Below are 22,550 nucleotides of genomic sequence, written 5' to 3'. Positions count from 1 at the left end.
TTAGGTTAGAAACTTTCTAGTTTTGTAGCAGTTCATATTTTCATATTTATTTTTCAAACTTTAATTATAAGTATAAAAAAGTTTTTATATGTCTTTTTGTAAAAAATGAAATAGAGTATAAGATAGCATAACTGAACACGAAAAAATAAAATATTTCAGTAACACTATGTTGTGTAAAAATAAAAAACAAAATGTTTTTTCTAATAAAATCTTTGTTAATATTTTTTTATTGGTATAAAAACATTAATTTACTAATGAATGTATTATATTTATAAAGAAAATATATTTATCTACAAAACAAACAAAAACCCAGGACATTACACCAATAAATAATTTTTTTATGAATTTTTAACCAGACTCTTGCAAAATCAGGCATTTTGGCTCGGCGTTTCATGCATATCATATAGCAAAACGCCACCCCACTCAAAGGGTTAATATTTTCGTTACCAACAAAAATTTAAATATTTTTTTATTTCCATGATTGAAAATAATTAGTTTTCTAATGATTACGGTGGAAATTCCAAAGCACAACTCAAACATTGTGTTTACTACCAGCAATACATTGTGTTTAACATGTTATCTTTATCTATAAGAATGTAATTGTTTAATAAAAATTAATTGAATTGCTGAATGGCTTACAAACAAAGCCTTTTATTCAATGGAAGAATAGTTTTGTTGTAACATTGTCTACACAATACCAAATAAGTATTTAAGTAATTTCAAGTGTATTAGTATTTCACAAAACCTATTAAAAATTAAAAAATTATGTAACAGCTAATTAAGATCTTGCATCTGATATTATTGTGCAAAGATAGTATGGCAACAATAAGATAACAGTCCTAAAGGTATGTGCATTAATGGTGTAAGTGATGTAGTCAGTATATTTAACTTGTTCAAATATGTATGATGTAAAATATAAGCAACAAAATAATTTTGTAACAATTTTAAACTAACATTTATTAATCTTGGGATAGGAATGTGCAACTAGACATCATAACAATATTTATAACAATTAGCGGGATTAAATACTAATTAACAGAAGTTTTTTGACATTGAATTGATTTGATTTTTAATTTGCATTTAATGCCACTTTTTCTAGCTTATAAGGAAATTAAAGTAGTGCAATGCACAAAGCGCAACTAACCCAAGTCGCAGGTGGATAAGGGAATAAATAGCTAAATAACGTCAACTGTTGCCAAATCTGTTCAAGTGTTTTAACCCGCAGATCAAGGCTTGTCCAGAAATAGATGACAGTCTCTTCGAGAAACCATTACATAAAACACAAGAATAACTGTTACACACTTTCCTTGCCATTAAAAATCACACGCTTATTGGACACTCTGATTGGTAATGAAACATAGTTATTCAAAACATTACTCACAATGTAATAGTGAGGTAATTTTCAAGGAAAAGTCAAATTTCATAAAAATACAAACATGCAATATCATATTGGATTGAGACAAACCGTTTGTTAAACCCTGTCTTCTTTAAAACCCTGTAACTAAAAAAGCTTGTTTTAAAATTTATTTAAAATAATTATAAAGATGAATTTGTTAAAACAATCCTTGGTTTAATAACAACAGTTTTTTACAAGAATTTTGGTTGATGAAGAAGGCAAAAACTATGTTTAATATTTAAGCCTTATGCATGTGTATGTATACAGTACAAAATATTTGTATGCACAGTATTATGTAAAATTTAAGCCATATTAGTCTGGAGTTATTTTTGAAATGTGGTTTTCATTTGACACAATCATTACAAACAGGTTCAAGTTAGAAAAATAAATACATTTGCCCAATGATTTCCAAATATTATAATTTAAAGGTCAATTAATAAAGAAATATGTGATTTAATACAAATGTTGTAAAGTCTCTTATTACAATAATTGTAAGGTAAACTTGTTTGAACTTCAACCTATACAAAGACGTTTAACAAACAAATAAGGCCTAAAATTAGTTTTTAACTATAACAGCAGAAACTTCCATTTGGAAAGCAATAAGCATAATTATTTTAATTAATAAGGTTGAAATGTTTGTAGTCCGGTTGGATATTGTATGATACTATCTTGGAGAAAGTTGTGACATTTTCAGTCAACATTACCCCAAGCCAGCCATGATAGGCAAATCATTAATCTCTGATATATTACATCTAACACTAATATTTCAAACATTGAATAAGATGCAGTATTTTTGTAGTCCGGTTGGATATTGTATGATACTATCTTGGAGAAAGTTGTGACATTTTCAGTCAACATTACCCCAAGCCAGCCATGATAGGCAAATCATTAATCTCTGATATATATTACGTCTAACACTAATATTTCAAACATTGAATAAGATGCAGTATTTTTGTAGTCCGGTTGGATATTGTATGATATTATCTTGGAGAAAGTTGTGACATTTTCAGTCAACATTAACCCAAGCCAGCCATGATAGGCAAATCATTAATCTCTGATATATTACGTCTAACACTAATATTTCAAACATTGAATAAGATGCAGTATTTTTATTTTATATATAAATATATTACCTAACTACCTTTTTACCAGTGAAAAGATGCCATTTCACAAACAGAATATGTAGATGACTCAAATTTAATGCTACAAATAATAAACAAATAAAACAAAAATCCTTTACAAGTTTCGAAATGGTAGGCAAATCATTTGTATATTTGTGAGTTATTAGTATAACATTAAGCAAATTTATTACTTCTAAACTTATCTTGTTTAATTTACATTAAAGATTGCTTATCTAAGATTTATATTTACTAAAACAATATAAAAGAGTTTTGTCATTTGTTGATCATAGAATTAATGGTACTTATACTTCTGTACTGTCAAGTGACATAAAGCCTAAAAATGTACAGATAAAAAAGCTCTTACTTTAAAGCCACATGAAATTGTAAAATTAAGTTTATGTATCTTACAATTATTTCTTTTAATTAAATGAAACATAGGCAAAACATTATGTTAAAGGACTGTAGATCTTATGTATTTATTGTTATGTTCTTTGTATATTATTGAAACTCTGCTTATTATTGAGACTGATAGTAACTATGTTTAAATATCACTTTTATGACCATATATGCAATGTCTACAAACAGCATAGCTATAAAATACATTATCAAGTCATCAGTATATGTACTGATTTGATAGGATTGTTATTTACTATAATTAATTTGAAATACCTTTGGTAAATTTTGTGCTCTCGGGTAATTTAGTTTAACCTGTTGATCCAAAAAGAGTGCAGGTGTGGCAGCACATCATAGTCTGTCTTGTTAAATTCGATTCTAGATACGTGGCTCATTCTATCCACAAAAGTTGCAACTATTCTAGAACAGTGTGTAAGCATCTGTTACTGAACAGTGTTATCATCTAGTGATTCAATGGACCGTATCACAACTGATTTTCATGGGTATTTCCCGTTATGTATATTCATGCTTTGATCAGTATCATACCATGAGAAACTTTTAGATTTTTGACCTTAATAACTATTTTTTTTTTTTTTTTTCAATTTTGTATGTTTTTGTTCTTAACACAATTATGAATGTCAAGGATTATTACAATTTTACTTTGTTTTTATTTCATTGCTCATAAAAAGTGTAATTTTTACCATATAGAAAAGGCAATTAAAGAAATAATGAGAATTTGATAATTTTTTTTGTTCTTTGGGGTCAGACAACAGTAACTGTGCCGGCATGCTTGCACTCTTCATAAGGTTTAACACATAGCAAGAAGTTTAACACTTTCACTAAAAGTGCTAAATGTACCAGTAGTGGCTAGTTTTTCCACCAGTCAACTTATTAAGTTTAACTAAGATTTACAACACCAGAGGTAACAAGGAAAAAAGAGATTAGAAGAGAGAAAATTTAGGAACAATTATTGTGTATTTTAATTACTTCCATAATATTATGAAAGAGTTTTATGTGAGCAATTTTAAATCTTTAAATAATAATTTTATTTTATGACAAATAACCGATTCATTACAGTTTAATTTATTCTTAGATTTGCTTTAAGGCAAATACTACATGGAGGAAAATGATGATAACCTATCAATGAAGTGTGAATTGAAAATTATTTATTATCTACTACGGCCTTTTATAGATATATCAATAAAGTTTAGGATTAATCCAAAATGTTGTTGTTTGTATTTATTTGGGGTGACACCATTCTCTTTTTGGACTACTGCCATAAAATATTAGTTCTTATTATTTGTTTTAACTTCATTCAAGATTATAACTGTTGTGATAAAAATAAAGGACAGTGGGAAAGCCAGAAGAATTACATTAGTGAGAACTTCAAATTGATGTCATTGTCTTAATTGTCTATAATTTGTACAATTACAGCATCAAAATGACAAATAATGAACTAGTTCAACCTTTTATAACAAAATTACAAAAACTATAACCATTATTTGTTTTCATCAAACCAATTATGTATACATGGCTGAATTTCAATTATAAAATAACAGAATGTGTATTATTTAACCCTGGAAGTGGCACACAAAAAATAGTATTAATCTTTTTAGTCTTTTTTTCTGTCACCTTCTTGATCAAACTCTTGATAACAGACATTGAATTCAAATTAATAAAATGTTATTTCATTATTATATTATTATGAATAAGATTATTCAGAATGTTTCACCATTTAAATTTATGTTTTGTTTATTGAATTATAATGCATACTACACACAATAAAAATATATAAAGTTGCAATACAAACTTCGATTTGCCAAAAAATTCAAACTTCTGCTTGCCTGCAAAATTTTATAACAAATCAAACTGTTTTGTATGGAAAACATTTCATGCACATTTTGTATATCTTAACAAATGTTATACAATTTTATGAAACATTACTTTGGAAATTTTGTTTATGATTGAATTTATTTTTATTTTGAATGCAATAAAAATACTAATTAAAATTCTTTAATTAGAATATTACTGTTTCATTTATCGGTCTATTATTATTACTAATTTACTTTATTAATAGTAAATTTTACCAATTAGACATAAAATATAATAGGTTGGTAGGTGAAAAACATCCGATGCACCTGACAGGTCGTCACTTCCCAAGTCCTCTGCCCTACAATGAGGCGAAGAAGAGACTACGGCAGCATCAATGTTATGTGTGTAGCAACACAAAGCTCAAAGAAAGAGAAAAAAAGACACTGTTTATCAATATGCACAGTGTGAAGTGTCTCTATGTGTTAATCCATGTTTTGGAGACTTTCACTCGAAAAAAATTTTCTGAAAAGTAACTAAAACCAGTATATAATTAATTTTTTCAGTATTCATGTTTTCTTGTAATAAACATCAAGTAATAAACAGATGTTCTATTAGAACAATGCATTAATAAAACTCAAGGGCATTTATTTTGCTAAACCTGCCTTGCACATTAATTTATTCCATAAGTCATATTACGCAATGACAACTCAAAATTTACTGTTAATGATTTTTTTTCATTTTCGAAAGGTAAAATACATATTTTGATACTCCAACAATTGTATAAAAGTGATTTTATAAAAATAACGTTAAAAAAATCTCTACTCTCTAGACGGTTATTAGTCTAAAAATAGCTACTCCTCTATGTCTAAAATATAATCACGTCTGATTACTCCTTAAAGGGTTAAAAACTGATTTTAACGGATGTTCAAAGTTGTCTGAAAAATGCCGTCCAATTCCACCGGACGTCAAAAGTTGGCCGAAAAGTGCCAACATCGGATTCTACCGGACGTCAAAAGTTGACTTAAAAGTACCAACGTCCGATTCTACCAGACGTCAATAAGTAGGTCTAAAAGTGCCAACACTCAATTTTACCAGACATTCGGGAAAAAAAATAAAAAATCATATTAAATTGTTCGTGAAGAACTGTTCTATTCAAAATAAATTGTTATAGTACACTTCCGATCAATTGACTTTAAACGAAAATGAATCTAGAACTCACACATAAACATTTTTGGTTGACATGGTTACCGGAAAAAAATGTGACATTAGTTTCTTAAGAGTTGTATAACTGACTAATTTTTGAAGATAATGATATACATTTTTCAAGATTTACAAAAAATTGCATACCCTTTCCAGTGATATGGACAAAGAAAAGGATATGAATTATTGGTAACGATAATTTGGTTGAAAAATAAAATTTCAATAAATTCTGGATTTTTTTTTAGGTAAGTCCATTTCTTATGAGGGTATTCTTGTTCAGTTTAAAGTAGCTGATTAATGAAACGCGTGTTACCTGAGCAATTATTCTTAATTCATTAACACAGTTACTAACATCTGATTGGTTATAACATCCATTGACCAAATCAATATTATCTTATACTTAATAATGATTTGCTCACAATAATCTATACTTATTATTTTTGCTTGTATTCATTCTCGTGTAATTATCTTATATTACTTGATATTTTTGCATATCAAATCCTAGGACATCAAAAAAGTAATAAACATTACGTTTTATATTAACCTTTCCAGCGTTATTGACGTGGATCCGCAGAGGGCCACTACAAGCTCAAAACGTTATTGCCGTGGATTCACGTTTTTGCATTCTTTATTTTCTTACTGCTATGTTAGTTGAATATTTTGCTGCTAGATGGTTCTAGTAGTCATGCGACATACAGACGGGTTGCCCTGCCTCGAATTATGTTACAATGGGAGTGGCAGTTGCTTCTAATTGGCCAAACACTGTCTAGCGGGCGTGGCCCCGCGCCTTTTCACAAAGTCATTGACGGGAGCTCCCGTCAAGGCATCTAGTCAGTTAGTTAGTGAGAAGCGTCAGGTACACGCATATGTATTTCGGTTATCGCTAATTTTCTGTTGTGTTATATTTCTTTTTAAAGTAAATTATTCATATTATATACAGCAGTTTCCAGTATTTATTTAGTGTTTTTTTACCATTATTCGTGTGAATGGCGAATCCAGACGATTCGGAATTTGAAGATTTGGTAACTCTGAGCAATTACTTGGTCAACCCCAAACTTTTTAATATTTTACTACGGTCATAAGGATGTTATCAGAAAGCAAGAAACATAATTCAAGCCCCGCAAGGCTGTCCTACAGGTTGCCGAGCGGTAAGAAGGTTCAAAGTCCACGCGATAACAGTGGCTTGCGGGAGACGCGCGGAATGTCAGTTGTGACAGCCCGCCACCAAATAAACACTCTTTGTCTACTTTTGTATTTTTCTAATTTTATTGGTTTGTAATATAGTATATGTTTATCTATAAAACTGTGTTTCATTCCCCTACTTACTGAATAAATGATAAAAATATTAGTGACAACTACACTGCTACTCTACGATATTCTCAAAAGTTAAAAATTAGCCTAGGAAATCCAAAAAGGGCTAAACAAATTTTATTTACCGTTAAATAACTCTATTTTGACATACAGAAACGAAAATAAATTTAAATTTACACATTGGAAATTTAAAAAAATTGTAACTTTATCAAAGATCAGGTCCAATTTTTCATGACGCTTAAAGGGTTAATATATAGTGTCTTAACTGGAAAAATAACTTTAAAGGTCTCAAAACACTAATTGTGTTCTTTAAAATAAAAATGTACTGCCTATTATGTACTATGACTAGTACTCTGAGTCTATGGCATCACCTATTCAAAATGGGGCTCTTGTATACTACAAAAATAATGTATTGTACTTGATTTAGTGTTTTTAATTATACTTCTATATAAATTAATTTTGTATTCAGTTCATTTCTAAAATACCACAGTTACTAAATATTCTTGCATTTTTAAATAGTGTCATCAACTGTACGACAAAACATTACAATTTTTACATACATAAAGATGGTTCAATGGTGCTTTGAGAAAGCTGTTGAACACGAATGAATATTGATCTAGTAGATGATTGCCAAAACCTAAGTTGGCATGGTAGCGTAGTGCAAAATATTTATAACGTCAGAAGTTTGGCTGTCTGCCAGCTGTGTACCCACTTAACAAACCAGTGGATAATGTGTGAATTAACCTCCTGGCATCCACAACTGCTCCTACTGAGAATTTAAAACAATAACAATATAAAAAAACACAGATACAGATGAATTTTTGATACAACAAAAACACTTGCTCTTTAATACTATATACTTTTACAAACTGTTAAAACAGGGCAATTAACAAGTAACTCTGAGACAAAGATCGATTACATTTGTTATAATTCCTTTAACCCTCCAAGTGTTGACTATAATATTTCATCAGTAGTGCTGCATGATTTTTAGGAGTTTTGCAAGTATATATTATATATATATATTATATATATATATATATATATATAAATTAATAGTGCCATTTTTCTAGTTTATTAGTATATAAAAATATATTGCTAAATACCGTAAATTGTGTAGCCCGATGTTAGCACTTTGAGGGTTAAGAATGTCTCTATAATATCAATCAGGGTCATATGACTATCAATATGAGGTAAATAGTTGATTTTTCAGATGTCAACTAAGGGATGCGTTCAAACAACATAAAGTTCTTTAATTAGATCATGGTAAGTAATAAAGTTTAATTTTGAAGTATGTAAATAAAGTTAAAATTAATAAAATAATTTATAATCTACAAATAATTATTACTTATAATTAAATAAGTATGAGCCACTGATTATAACATTTTAACTTATATAAGACATTATATACTTTATCAGGTATACTTCAATGAAGTTCGGTAACAGGTATAATCAACAATGTGGATAAGATATAGTGTATACGTGACGTTACCACACACACACACACACACTTGTGCGCGCGCGTTACATGCGCGCGTACATACACACACACACCTTCAAGTACATTCATAAAGGGTGTGTTCATAAATTACTCTACTAACCTTCACCATTTCATTTGTCAGATGAAAAAAAAAAAATAAGAAATTTCATAATAAAGTGTAAAAACTACCTTGCTTAGTTTACAATCTGTGTGTTAGTGTTTTTTAGAAAGAAATTTATATCTTTAAACTTGATAAAGGTATGAAGTTCAAACTTTGCAAAACGTTTAAAAAAGTCTAATTAAAAAAATAAATATCACATCATATTTCAAAAATGGCGGCCAAACACAAACACAATTTTAAAACTGTAATAACTCTAAAATAGGATATTTTATATAAAAAATGTACAACAGCAATGAAATTTTGGTTACTTTCACATGAACTTTTTGACACCAGGTTTTATTTCACTATGACAAATAATAAAAGAATGATAAAGGTTTTACTGAGTAATGATAAAGCACGGCTTAACATAGAACTTATAAGCCAGAACAAAAAGCAAGGTAGTAAAAAAATGTGTTTGTATTCCACAAGGCCCTGTTGAAGAAGATTGATGTACACCATTGTGTAATTTTTGTGACAGAAGTGAGAAGAAAGTGAACAATATTTAAAAAAATAAAATTTTATTAAAGAAACGATTTTATCAGTTTTACTACCGTATGTAGTGTATTTAGGAGTACCTGAAGGGTAACAGAATCTGCTACGGTTTACGCAAAGGAGTATAACTAAATTGAGAAAATTTTAGTTAAAAAAAAAAAACAATGTTAGTTCAATCTTTAACCAAGTAACAAAATTTTCTTAAGTTGTAACTTTTATTTCATGTAAAATAATGATGCATTAATCATATGCATTAGTTTTATGTCCCATCCTTAACATGCATTACTACTTAAAAAATTTCTTTTGACCAAATAAAAATGTGCTTTTGTTGAAACAAAATACTACATTAGTAAGTAAGAAAATACCGATTTGATATTTATATTTTTGTTCTTGGCACCCGGGAACACTCTCATGCAATTATTTTACTAAACATTCAACGTGAATTACCACAGCATGAATGAGTGCATTAATGAACTTAATACATATTATAGCAATGAAGTTTCATCCTAAAGCACTGCAAAAAATGGTATAATGAGTTCAAACACGCCCAATGTTCACTCCAGGATTAAATCCATGAAAGCTGTCCAAAATCTATTGTTGTGTCTGAAAATAATTGTGTTACTAATTGTGTTCTTTAAAATAAAAATGTACTGCCTATTATGTACTATGACTAGTACTCTGAGTCTATGGCATCACCTATTCAAAATGGGGCTCTTGTATACTACAAAAATAATGTATTGTACTTGATTTAGTGTTTTTAATTATACTTCTATATAAATTAATTTTGTATTCAGTTCATTTCTAAAATACCACAGTACTAAATATTCTTGCATTTTTAAATAGTGTCATCAACTGTACGACAAAACATTACAATTTTACATACATAAAGATGGTTCAATGGTGCTTTGAGAAAGCTGTTGAACACGAATGAATATTGATCTAGTAGATGATTGCCAAAACCTAAGTGGCATGGTAGCGTAGTGCAAAATATTTATAACGTCAGAAGTTTGGCTGTCTGCCAGCTGTGTACCCACTTAACAAACCAGTGGATAATGTGTGAATTAACCTCCTGGCATCCACACTGCTCCTACTGAGAATTTAAACAATAACAATATAAAAAAACACAGATACAGATGAATTTTTGATACAACAAAAACACTTGCTCTTTAATACTATATACTTTTACAAACTGTTAAAACAGGGCAATTAACAAGTAACTCTGAGACAAAGATCGATTACATTTGTTATAATTCCTTTAACCCTCCAAGTGTTGACTATAATATTCATCAGTAGTGCTGCATGATTTTTAGGAGTTTTGCAAGTATATATATATATATATATATATATATATATATATATATATATATATATATATATATAAATTAATAGTGCCATTTTTCTAGTTTATTAGTATATAAAAATATATTGCTAAATACCGTAAATTGTGTAGCCCGATGTTAGCACTTTGAGGGTTAAGAATGTCTCTATAATATCAATCAGGGTCATATGACTATCAATATGAGGTAATAGTTGATTTTTCAGATGTCAACTAAGGGATGCGTTCAAACAACATAAAGTTCTTTAATTAGATCATGGTAAGTAATAAAGTTTAATTTTGAAGTATGTAAATAAAGTTAAAATTAATAAATAATTTATAATCTACAAATAATTATTACTTATAATTAAATAAGTATGAGCCACTGATTATAACATTTTAACTTATATAAGACATTATATACTTTATCAGGTATACTTCAATGAAGTTCGGTAACAGGTATAATCAACAATGTGGATAAGATATAGTGTATACGTGACGTTACCACACACACACACACGTGCGCGCGCGTACATGCGCGCGTACATACACACACACCTTCAAGTACATTCATAAAGGGTGTTCATAAATTACTCTACTAACCTTCACCATTTCATTTGTCAGATGAAAAAAAAAAATAAGAAATTTCATATAAAGTGTAAACTACCTTGCTTAGTTTACAATCTGTGTGTTAGTGTTTTTTAGAAAGAAATTTATATCTTTAAACTTGATAAAGGTATGAAGTTCAAACTTTGCAAAACGTTTAAAAAGTCTAATTAAAAAAATAAATATCACATCATATTTCAAAATGGCGGCCAAACACAATTTTAAAACTGTAATAACTCTAAAATAGGATATTTTATAAAAAATGTACAACAGCAATGAAATTTTGGTTACTTTCACATGAACTTTTTGACACCAGGTTTATTTCACTATGACAAATAATAAAAGAATGATAAAGGTTTTACTGAGTAATGATAAAGCACGGCTTAACATAGAACTTATAAGCCAGAACAAAAAGCAAGGTAGTAAAAAATGTGTTTGTATTCCACAAGGCCCTGTTGAAGAAGATTGATGTACACCATTGTGTAATTTTTGTGACAGAAGTGAGAAGAAAGTGAACAATATTTAAAAAAATAAATTTATCAAAGAAACGATTTTATCAGTTTTACTACCGTATGTAGTGTATTTAGGAGTACCTGAAGGGTAACAGAATCTGCTACGGTTTACGCAAAGGAGTATAACTAAATTGAGAAATTTTAGTTAAAAAAAAAAAACAATGTTAGTTCAATCTTTAACCAAGTAACAAAATTTTCTTAAGTTGTAACTTTTATTTCATGTAAAATAATGATGCATTAATCATATGCATTAGTCTTATGTCCCATCCTTAACATGCATTACTACTTAAAAAATTTCTTTTGACCAAATAAAAATGTGCTTTTGTTGAAACAAATACTACATTAGTAAGTAAGAAAATACCGATTTGATATTTATATTTTTGTTCTTGGCACCCGGGAACACTCTCATGCAATTATTTTACTAAACATTCAACGTGAATTACCACAGCATGAATGAGTGCATTAATGAACTTAATACATAATATAGCAATGAAGTTTCATCCTAAAGCACTGCAAAAAATGGTATAATGAGTTCAAACACGCCCAATGTTCACTCCAGGATTAAATCCATGAAAGCTGTCCAAAATCTATTGTTGTGTCTGAAAACAACAATGTTGTGCTTGAACTGATAAAACAAAACCGTCATTTAATATACTATGAGATTGAGGTATCTTTTGGACATTAGTATGACTAGCATCTATAAGATACTACAATATCATTTGGCTTTAAAAATATTTGTTCCCGTTGGATCCCGCATAAATGCTCAAAAGAAGGCTTGCGAGCAAACTGGTGCACTGAAATGTTGAGAAAAATTTTGTAAAGGTATGTCAAAGGCTGTGTATAAAATCTGCACAGGTGGTGAATAATGGATCTATGCTTATGACTCTGAAACATAACAGCAATCTGGTGAGAAAAACTGTTTAAAAATAGTGGCATCCGGATATACTAAAGTACCCAGTATTCTTACCGGGGACCTAAAAAACTAAATTACTAGAAAGAGCACACTTTATTTACCTTACTGCGGAAATGATATATCATTATTACGGTTCTAGTTTTGTGCCTCCCAAAAAGAAGCGATATAATGGTGAGAAGTAGATCATTCTGTCCCTATGTACTATTATTTGTCATTACGTAAATAAGTAGGTTAAATTAGGTTATCATAAATATGTTACTAGTACATGATGTGACTTCGCCAACATCAGATTTGAACGATCTGGGACATCATCTGAGGTTGGAAAAGTACCGATCGGAAATGCCTCTGGCCATTAGTACGGACTTCAGTGGTCCCGCACTTCCAGTGAAAAAAGAAAAACAACCCTCGAGATAGTACCTAATTTCAAGCTCAAATCACGTGAGTGCTTATAAATGTGGACTTTAACTTTTTATATTTATAATAAATATGTATAGCCTAAAACAAATGGTAGATGGGAACTGGGTAGTACCCAATAATTGTATTGCATAGTGAAAGTTTGAAAAAACCAGTTTATAATTTTTTTTTATCTATACACATAATATGTGTGTGTGTGTTTTTTTTTTTTTTGTGTAAATAGACCCCTACATGTAGATTTAGTCTGTTCACTTACAACTTAGTAACATCATTTCAGTAATAGCATGAGACTAATATCTAGTTAGAATCAGCTGGTAATATGTTGTGAGGCACTTGGAATCCCAACTGCCCCCGATGCTACAAGACAAGCAGGAGCCAAGAAGATGTGTTTTTACTGTCCATCTGCTATCAGAAGAATGACTACAAGTTACTGTGTTCACATAACCACGCAATGTGTGGACAACTCCGAGCAATGTGCTATATAGAATGTGACAAGAACTAAAAATGCTTGATTCAGAACAAAATCTCCAGTTTTTATTTACCCACCAAAGCAACACAACAACTTTTTTATTTCACACATCAGCTGTCATATAACTAATTTATTTATCATAAATCTTTGTTTTTCCAAATAAAAATGTGTTTTTCTTGATTGTGAATTTTTTCCCTAAATCCTTATTTTTTAGTTTCCAATAGAAAGCCGTCTATATTTTATTATTCCATAAAAAAAGTTTATAAGCAATAAAACAATTTTTTGTTGATTAAAGGTTGCTCAGATACTAATATAAGAATCACATTTATGAAAATAGCCTACTATTTTGACACATACAGAATAAAAAATATATTTGGTTAATCAAATTGACAACAATTAAGTATTCCTGTGACAAATCCTAAGTAATCTTAGGTTAAAACCTCAAAGTGAGGCATTAATAACTGACCGCATCACAGCTATTAAAACTATGGAACTCGTAAACACAAAACTCACGTCATACACAGTGGAATAAAGACTTGGGTACTTTCTGATTAACGGAGGCCACCAACAATAAACAGGATTTAGCAACTTTGGGTGGGCAGTTACATAATAAATACTAAAGGTTAGGTTAGTAAACCTAAATCGCCTAACCACATCAGCCGCAGTGTGCTTTGAATAGGTGGCCTCTGTTTAATCAGAAGGTACCAAGACTTGAATAGAATTGGACTGTGAAGAATGTATACGAGAGTTACTAAACAAAATTTCATGTGGAATTTCTGACAGGTTTGAATAAATAATAAAAATTTAAGCCGAGCTGCAGTAAAATAAGTGTCCAACACTCGGATCATTGACAATATCGAATCATTGATATTCATGAGTAAAGACTCCTTGATGTAACTACTTAAACCACATTACCTCACAGGTATTTCAAATTACAGTATAAAAAGTAATAATGTTGTAGGGAATAAAAAAAAACAATCTAGGCTATGTATATTTATAAAATATAACAAACGAAACAGTATAACATTTACTTACTTTTTACTATTTTGGAGAATAAATGTGTCTGACAGAAATAAACATATGCACAACTATTGTACTTGCTACCATTACAGATGGGCAGTATTAGTGTCAGTAACATGTAATTCAGTGGCAATCTATTACCATGATACTGTTTGAAAACAGCTGGGCTGAATGATTTGGTGTCCTCGTAACGATTTTATTGTTTTAGGTTACATGGTAACTATCCAAGGCCATTTCATGCAAGCAATGGGGCTAGGAATGGAAATATTACACTATGGAATGTTATTATGCGATATAAGTAGGTTTATATTGGGGTATCATTAATATGTTATTAGTGGTACCAAAGTCAAACATAACCTATACAAGTGCTCACGTGATCTGAGCCTCTTCTTCTTCTTCTTCTTCTACGGGGCGGCTTATTACCACGTATTTAAGTCTCAAGGGCCTTTTGCACACCCCAGAAGTGTACAATGAGGCTAACCAGTTAATAGTTTCAAAAGTTCTATAAACCGCTTAACTTCTTATATTAATTTTAATTAACCCGTTTATAATTTTATTAGTTTATCAGTTTATGTTTTATTGTAGCTGAGTTAATTACATTTTTCTTCACTCACATATTACCATGGTAACAGATTACTGGAACGTAAAGCTACAGAATAATAAGTGGCCACCAACACAATCGAATGATGATTATCAATTTTAAATATTGATACTATTGAATACAACACTTGACCTATAGATACTATTGAATACAACATTTGACCTATAGATATTCATAACTAATCATTGCCAGCTTTCTTTATTTAGACTAGTGACATCATTATCAGCTGTTGCTAGTGACGTCATTACCAGCAGTTGTTATTTCGTTTTTTTAAGTAAAAAAGGGCTAGAGTAGAGAAAAGGACAAGATGGCGATGAATATGCAAGTATTGGCTCAAAATGTTTTTATAAACACTAAGCAGTGTTTTAAATGGCTGCAAGGAGCTAGCTTCTTTAAATATTAAGTATCCAGTTTGTGATTAGGAGATGAAAATCAGGATTAAAGGTGAGAATCAGATAGCGTTTCGGGGCAAGAACAAAGCCAGAAAAGCAAGGTAGTAACAAAAGCCAGAACAAACATGAGGTGTTTGAAAACGTACTGGAGAAGACTCTTTTTAAACATTCAAAGTTTCGTATTATTAACATAATTAAAACCGTGTACTATTTTAATTTGAAACAAATTACTTATAACTTTTTAGTAAATGATAATAGTAAACGGTATAAGTACATGCAGAAATATGATTTCAGATTAGCTCTCTTATTGTAGAGAGGTTTGTTTTGTTTGGTTGGACAACAAATTTGAAAAAGAAGAATTATTGGTTGGTGAAGGAGTGGTAGTTGAAATTGACGAAGCAAAGATTGGAATAAGAAAATATATTCGTGGGAGACTGGTAGAAGGTACATGAGTAATAGGCATGATGGAAATAAACACTAACGTAAACAATTCTAAAAGGGAGAAAAGAGGTGGTAGATTCCGTTTAAGATATTTGCCCAGAAAATAAACGTGATGCCGAATCACTAATCCTATTAATTGTGAAACATGTTAAACCTGGAACAACAATCATTACTGATTTATAGAAAGCTTACTTGGGATTACAACACAAGGTTATGACCATTTTACTGTTAACCACAATAAGAACTTCGTAGATCTATTAACTTCTACAAACACGCAAACAATAGAATCAAATTGGAAACCCACAAAGAAATCTTTAAAACCCGGTCTCAGAAGTAAGTGTATTGCCAATCATCTTGCACAATTTATGTATCAAGGGGAAATTATTATTGGAGGTGATCATTTCATGCATTTTTTAAATGCTATAAAACGTGTACCCTGTTAAGTTAGTTAGTACTACGCAGTTCAAGAGTACTTTTAATATAGTTGAGTTATTTCATCCAAATTAAAAAATCAGTCATTTCTTTTACATATAAAAATATAGCTTCTTTAAATTAACATTTATAGGGCCTAAAACTTAATTTAATTCGACCTCATTGTTCAAAACTTTATTCAAAGTAAAAACGTGTTAGTAAATAAATTCAAAATTAAAATCAAGTGCTTCGTAATTGACTAAGCATCATGTGACGTAAGTGTCTTCTTTATTTTATAAGCGGTCACGTTTATATATAATATATATATATATATATATATATATATATTTTAATTTGTAAATTGTATATTATATTTCAAATTGTAGATTATATTAGTATTTAGAAATTAATTTCTAGGCTATCAAAACCATGTAGGCTATTGTTCCTTGAAATATCTACTACATCATTTGGTTTAACACTTTACTTTCAGTTCTTTGGATGGTCATGAATATTCACATTATTATGTTAATAGTTATGCAAATAACATCATTATTCAGCAAAAGTAAGCAATAAACAACTGTATTTCCCCTGTCTCAAGCGGCCATTACTCAAATACCATACATATGACTGAATTAATTCGGAAAAATAATGTTGAATTAAATTACATTATTGACTTTGAAGATTATATTAGGCTATAGAGAATCTACACTTTTATATGTCAAAGAAATAAACACATTTTACATTATATAAAATAATACATCTGTATTTATACTAAGTTTGAGCAGTGTAATAGCCTACTTACAATTACTTATAATAGGGTAAACATCTCTGACAGCATTTAAACTGTTCTAATTATGGTTTGATATTATCGATCATTCGAGTGTTGGACACTTATCACACAGCAACCTAACTTGGTACCATACAGTAGGCTACCAATGAAATTCCATAAAGTACAAAATGTACCAATCCAAAGCTCCTGAGTTAGGCTAGTCTCCTCAATACATGATTTTATATGGGGTAAGGGGTATTATGAGCTTTATGAAATAGCAACTTTTTGCCTTTTAATCCTAATGCTTGTCTTTACATTTGTATAATTTCAAAGTGAAATGATTATTTATAAAGAGGTTTAAGTACTGGATTGCTCTATGGCAAAAATGGTAGTATTACACAGCAATCAGATGAAAAGATAGGCTACATATATTTACAGTTAGCTACATTCTCCAAAAATATCTTCAGTGGCCAATAGGTGCAATGATTGTGAAACTGACAAAAGTAAGGTCTAAAGATTAAACAAATTAAATAAAAACCTTTTGAACTGACAAATGTCACAAAATTTTTAGTAGTCACGATGTTTAGATAAATAAAACAATTATACTAGCCCTCATGTCAAGTCAAACAAAGACATCTGTCAATCTTCCAATCTCATAACTTTGTGATCTAAGACGTAGTTGAATGGTTGCAAGACCAATAACCTACTGTTACTGATCGTGATTTTGTTAGATTACAGTTTTCTTGCAATACATAGTCTACAATGTCATAAGGCCCACAGAATGATTTTAATACGTTCTTCATTTACTTACAAAGATTGTCCTTGGTGAAATCTAAATTGCTTCCTGAATCTATGTTGGCCTTTCACCTCCTTTTAGGAAACTGTAGCTGAGAATATCACTATACAGCAAAAATCACGTTTGCATGTTAATGCAAATACAAATTAGTTAAATAACTACACCATGTTTAATAAATGAACACCAAATTTAAACAAAGAACCAACAAAAAGTCAAAAGAACCAGCTTCACCAATAATTTCTTGAAATCTAGTCCTTTCCCTTAGTTCCTTTCCAACCAACCAATGCTCCTGTATGGAGATGCAGATGATTGGATAGAACAGCTGCCAAGCTGATTGCCGTGCCAGAACCAGCTGATTTTACGTTCAATGCCATCTATATACAATAGCTTTTTTTACATGTACAGAAGTACGAATTCCAAGAAAAGAATCAAGATCAATATTATTGTTAATATTGAGTTTATCGACTGGCGACAACGCTCCGTTAAAAAACCTTTTCTGGTCAGTTCTATGGACAAGTTTAAAAGATACTGGTTTATTTTTTCAGTGATAATGTAGCCTTCACTGTTTTCGTCGTTTGAATATAAGAATAATTATCATCTTTTACGGGAAGAATAGGTCTTTCAATGTTTATACCCTTTAAATTACAATTCTAAAATCCTTAATCATCGGCTAATTGTGTCTAAAATACTTAATTATTTTCTAAAAAAAGTAAGATTTTTTAAATCACATGTTTTAATATTGAAAATCACTTGTATTATTTTTACGTTTAACTAAAGATATTTGTGACAAGGCAACACCAAATGTGGTACACTGATTACCGGAGGCATTTGTGACATCAGACGCTCCAAAATTTTGATCTTTTACAGCAACATAGTTATCACGGTTAGTAGAATACAAGGCAGTAGACGTTTGATGTCACTAAAGCAAGTGATTTCAGTTGCCTCGCTCCACCATTACAATAGTTTGAAGATTGATAATTTTGTTGCTAAATGTCTTAGTGATTTCTATAACAGTGCAAATAAACAATACGTCTTCTTAAATAAAAGGAAATAATACTAAGTAGCAGCTGTTGGCGACCTCAAGACGGCTGACAGCTTTTTCCAGTGACGTGTTGGATTCAACGAATTCCTATGCAATAATAATAAATGAACACTGGGAGAGGAAGGTCGGAAATGTACCATAACAGGATATCAGGCATTTTTCTAGAAATTAACTTCATAAGAAAGGCTCAGCTTAAATAACGATTGGTTAAGGCATTTGCACGGCAATAATTATAAATGAGATCATGAGTATAAAGGATGTTTGGAAATCTCGTTCCTTGACTTCAAGAAGTGATTCCCACATAAAAGAGAAGAATATTCCTAAAGCCTAGGTCCAAAAGCACAACTGTATAAAATATTATTAAATAATTGCGGCAGTTTATAAATTACATGAAACATTATTCCAAGATAAATTACATGAAATCCGATGGCTGATTCAACGATTATAAACCAGACATAAATTTTACCATAAAATTAAATCCAATGGTTTTTTTGTTAATCTTTCACATAGCGAAATAGCCTTTTATTTAGCAGTTTCTTAGAAGAAAGTATGTTGAATCTGAAAAAATAACTGTTAATTTTTAGTAAGAAAAGTATCGAACACATTGCAACATGAACATTTGAAAAAGTGTACAATGAAAGAGATGTTGAAAGACAAATCGTTAATTCTTTTAGAGGCAAAGTTGTTTAATAACAAAATTAGAATTTATCAGACAAAAGCTTCAAGATGCTTATATTTTACATATCAATGGCCCAGCAAAACTAATAGTTATTATAAATTATAGAAGCTTGAGCATAGAACTTAGTGCTAGAGTAAAATTTGACAAGCCAGGGGACGTGATTGTTGCTGTTGGCAATCCTTTGAGGGTAATCTAGAATATTATCACCAATCCTATACCTAGTATTATTACTTATTTATATTTTATTCCTGAAATTTATGTAAACAAAATTTGTTTTAGTATGTAAAATGAAACATTACAAAAATACGAACTTCAAGTCAGACATGATTTAGATGACCACGATATTTCTTTGATTGTGAACTTAGAGTTTTTGTGAACGTTTGATTAAAATAAAGTAAATGGGTCATTCCATAACCAGGGCCGCATTTACAAATTCGGCGCCCCTAGGCCTACAGACCAAAGAGCGCCCCCCCCCCAGAGGACTCTGATTACACTGACGTAGAAATCCAGTAAATTTCTTAATTACGTAATTTTGATGAAAGATAATTACAATAGTATATATATATATATATATATATATATATATATATATATATATATATATATATATATATATATATATATATAATAGTATATATACATATATAGGAGTGTTTTGAATAAATAAAAGCAATGAACCAATGAATGAGTCAACGTCGCACCCCGGACCTAGTTGACCTTGGCCACCCGCCCCGCCGAGCGCCAACACCACCCGCCGCCGCAACTTTTTTCTTTTGTGTACTTTAAAATTTATGCGCCCCCTAAAATTTTGCGCCCTAGGCCTGGGCCTAGTGGGCCTATAGGGAAATGCGGCACTGTCCATAACCTCATTTATATCAGAAGTCCATCACCAAATGGTTGGAAGTTCATCATTCTATAATTTTAGGTAGGTCAACAACAAAACACGTTTTGATACGCATCCAATTTTGTATACGTCTTACACAAATTTGGTTGAAACAATACAGGAGAAGTGTAACAGCAACAGGGAGCAAAATTTATTCACTTTTAAGAATTATAATATTTCTAAATGGTAAAATCAGCAATCTAAGGTTTTGCACTTTTAATTTGTTAAAACGTTATTACTACCAGTATTGGTATTTATTAATTAGAAGTCACTAATAAACGACTAGCACCAACAACGAAAGTGATGAGAAATACGTTTAGAAACTAATTAGCTGTTCAAAGAGAAGACTGGTCCATGACCATTGTTCACCGTCTCTCTCGCCGGAAGTGAGGTCTTTATTATATTTATCAACCCATACCAGTTGCACACATACTAGTCATTCCGAAAAAATGCGAAGCATGATTCTTGTGTTTTACTTTGTCGGCTGTTATAGCTAAATTATGAAAACAAATCTGAACTATGATACATTGTTCGACTAAGCGTATACTTTCAGTTTAATGAAAGTTAAAATATACCTTGAATATTTTGTATCAATGGGGGAGGATTAACCTCCCCCCTCTGGATACACCTATGGCTCTGAAGTGGTATCTATAGATCTAATTCATTGTTTATTGATTTTATACCATTAATTAACTAATATGATTACAAATTTATAAATTAATATAAATCGATTCAAACAAATAAAACAGATGTTAAATTTTGCCAAAGTCATGTCTTGGTATGTATCATGGTCTATATTGAATGTTCACCCATAATTAAAATGTACTTGTTTGTACATTTTGAACCAGAATGTTTTAAGTATATACAAGGATGCCATTTTTGAGTCACAAAGGGTTATAAATGATAAAAATTGGTTATCTATTAACAAATTTCTTTTAAATATTGGAAAAATTAAAAAATTTGTTCGGCGATAAGATCAATACCAAATGAAATTATTTCTGATTTCTATGTTAAGTAAAGTTATCTGGAAATAGTTGCAAGTCAGACAAATATGTAAACGTTTATCTCTGAGTTTTTGCATACGGATGAACAAGCACAAAGTGCCACATACAGTTTTCATGAGATGTCTGTTATCAATTCTTAGCTTTCCAAAATCAATATTTTTAATAAAATATCAGCATTAATTGTTTATGACTTCACAACAGTTTAGCCAATATACTATGAGATGATGGAAAGTGTAGAGAATATTTATAAGATAGAAGCTTTTGCTATGTTAAAGAATTAAAAAAACCTGACAAATTTTATGAACATTCAAATGATCTTAGGACTGTATTTTAGAATCACTTGCCATGCACATTAACCAAGAAGTAATCCAGATTGCTTAAAAATGTTAAAGGTCTATTAAATTTTCAAAAATGGAGAAAAAATCCAGCAGATTATCATCACCCAATCAGTCTCACTCAGTATTAGCCAGTCTTTGAAAATATTATATTTGAACAGGTAAGCACCTTTTTCTAATCTGCAGGTTTTTTCTGAATGTTAATATGGATTTCGTACTGGTTGTAGCACCATAGATGTCATGATCCAAGACAAGTTTTTGAGAGGAAGAAATATGCTTGGACTAAACACTCTCAGTGACCTAAGCTGAGCTTTTGACCATGTTGTTGATGTAGATGTGGTGTTAGTCCCTTTTTTCTTAGTTGCTATTAATGATTTACCAAGCAATGCCCAAACTAAAACCTATTTATATGCAGATGACACCTATTTCTTATCAAATGGACTTGACATAAATCTGATAAAAACTAACGTAGATGATGTTATTAAAATATTTCAGATTGGTTATCTATTAACAACTTTCTTGGAAAAATTAAAAAATTTCTTCGGCGATAAGATCAATACCAAATGAAATTATTTCTGATTTCTAT

General features: G+C 30.2%; 1 protein-coding gene across 1 annotated transcript in view; it reads right to left on the bottom strand.

Moving 5' to 3' along the window:
• Positions 1-18,323, bottom strand: part of LOC124357667 (E3 ubiquitin-protein ligase UBR2) — a 42,090-nt gene extending 23,767 nt beyond the window's left edge. Inside the window, exon 1 of the mRNA XM_046809650.1 lies at positions 18,037-18,323. The gene's annotated coding sequence lies outside the window, so the exon portion shown is untranslated. The remainder of the gene's footprint in view (positions 1-18,036) is intronic.
• Between the last annotated feature and the right edge of the window lie 4,227 nt (positions 18,324-22,550).

Source organism: Homalodisca vitripennis, chromosome 3 (assembly GCF_021130785.1).
Source record: "Homalodisca vitripennis isolate AUS2020 chromosome 3, UT_GWSS_2.1, whole genome shotgun sequence".
Lineage (NCBI taxonomy): Eukaryota > Metazoa > Arthropoda > Insecta > Hemiptera > Cicadellidae > Homalodisca > Homalodisca vitripennis.
This window is presented reverse-complemented; position numbering and strand designations above follow the sequence as displayed.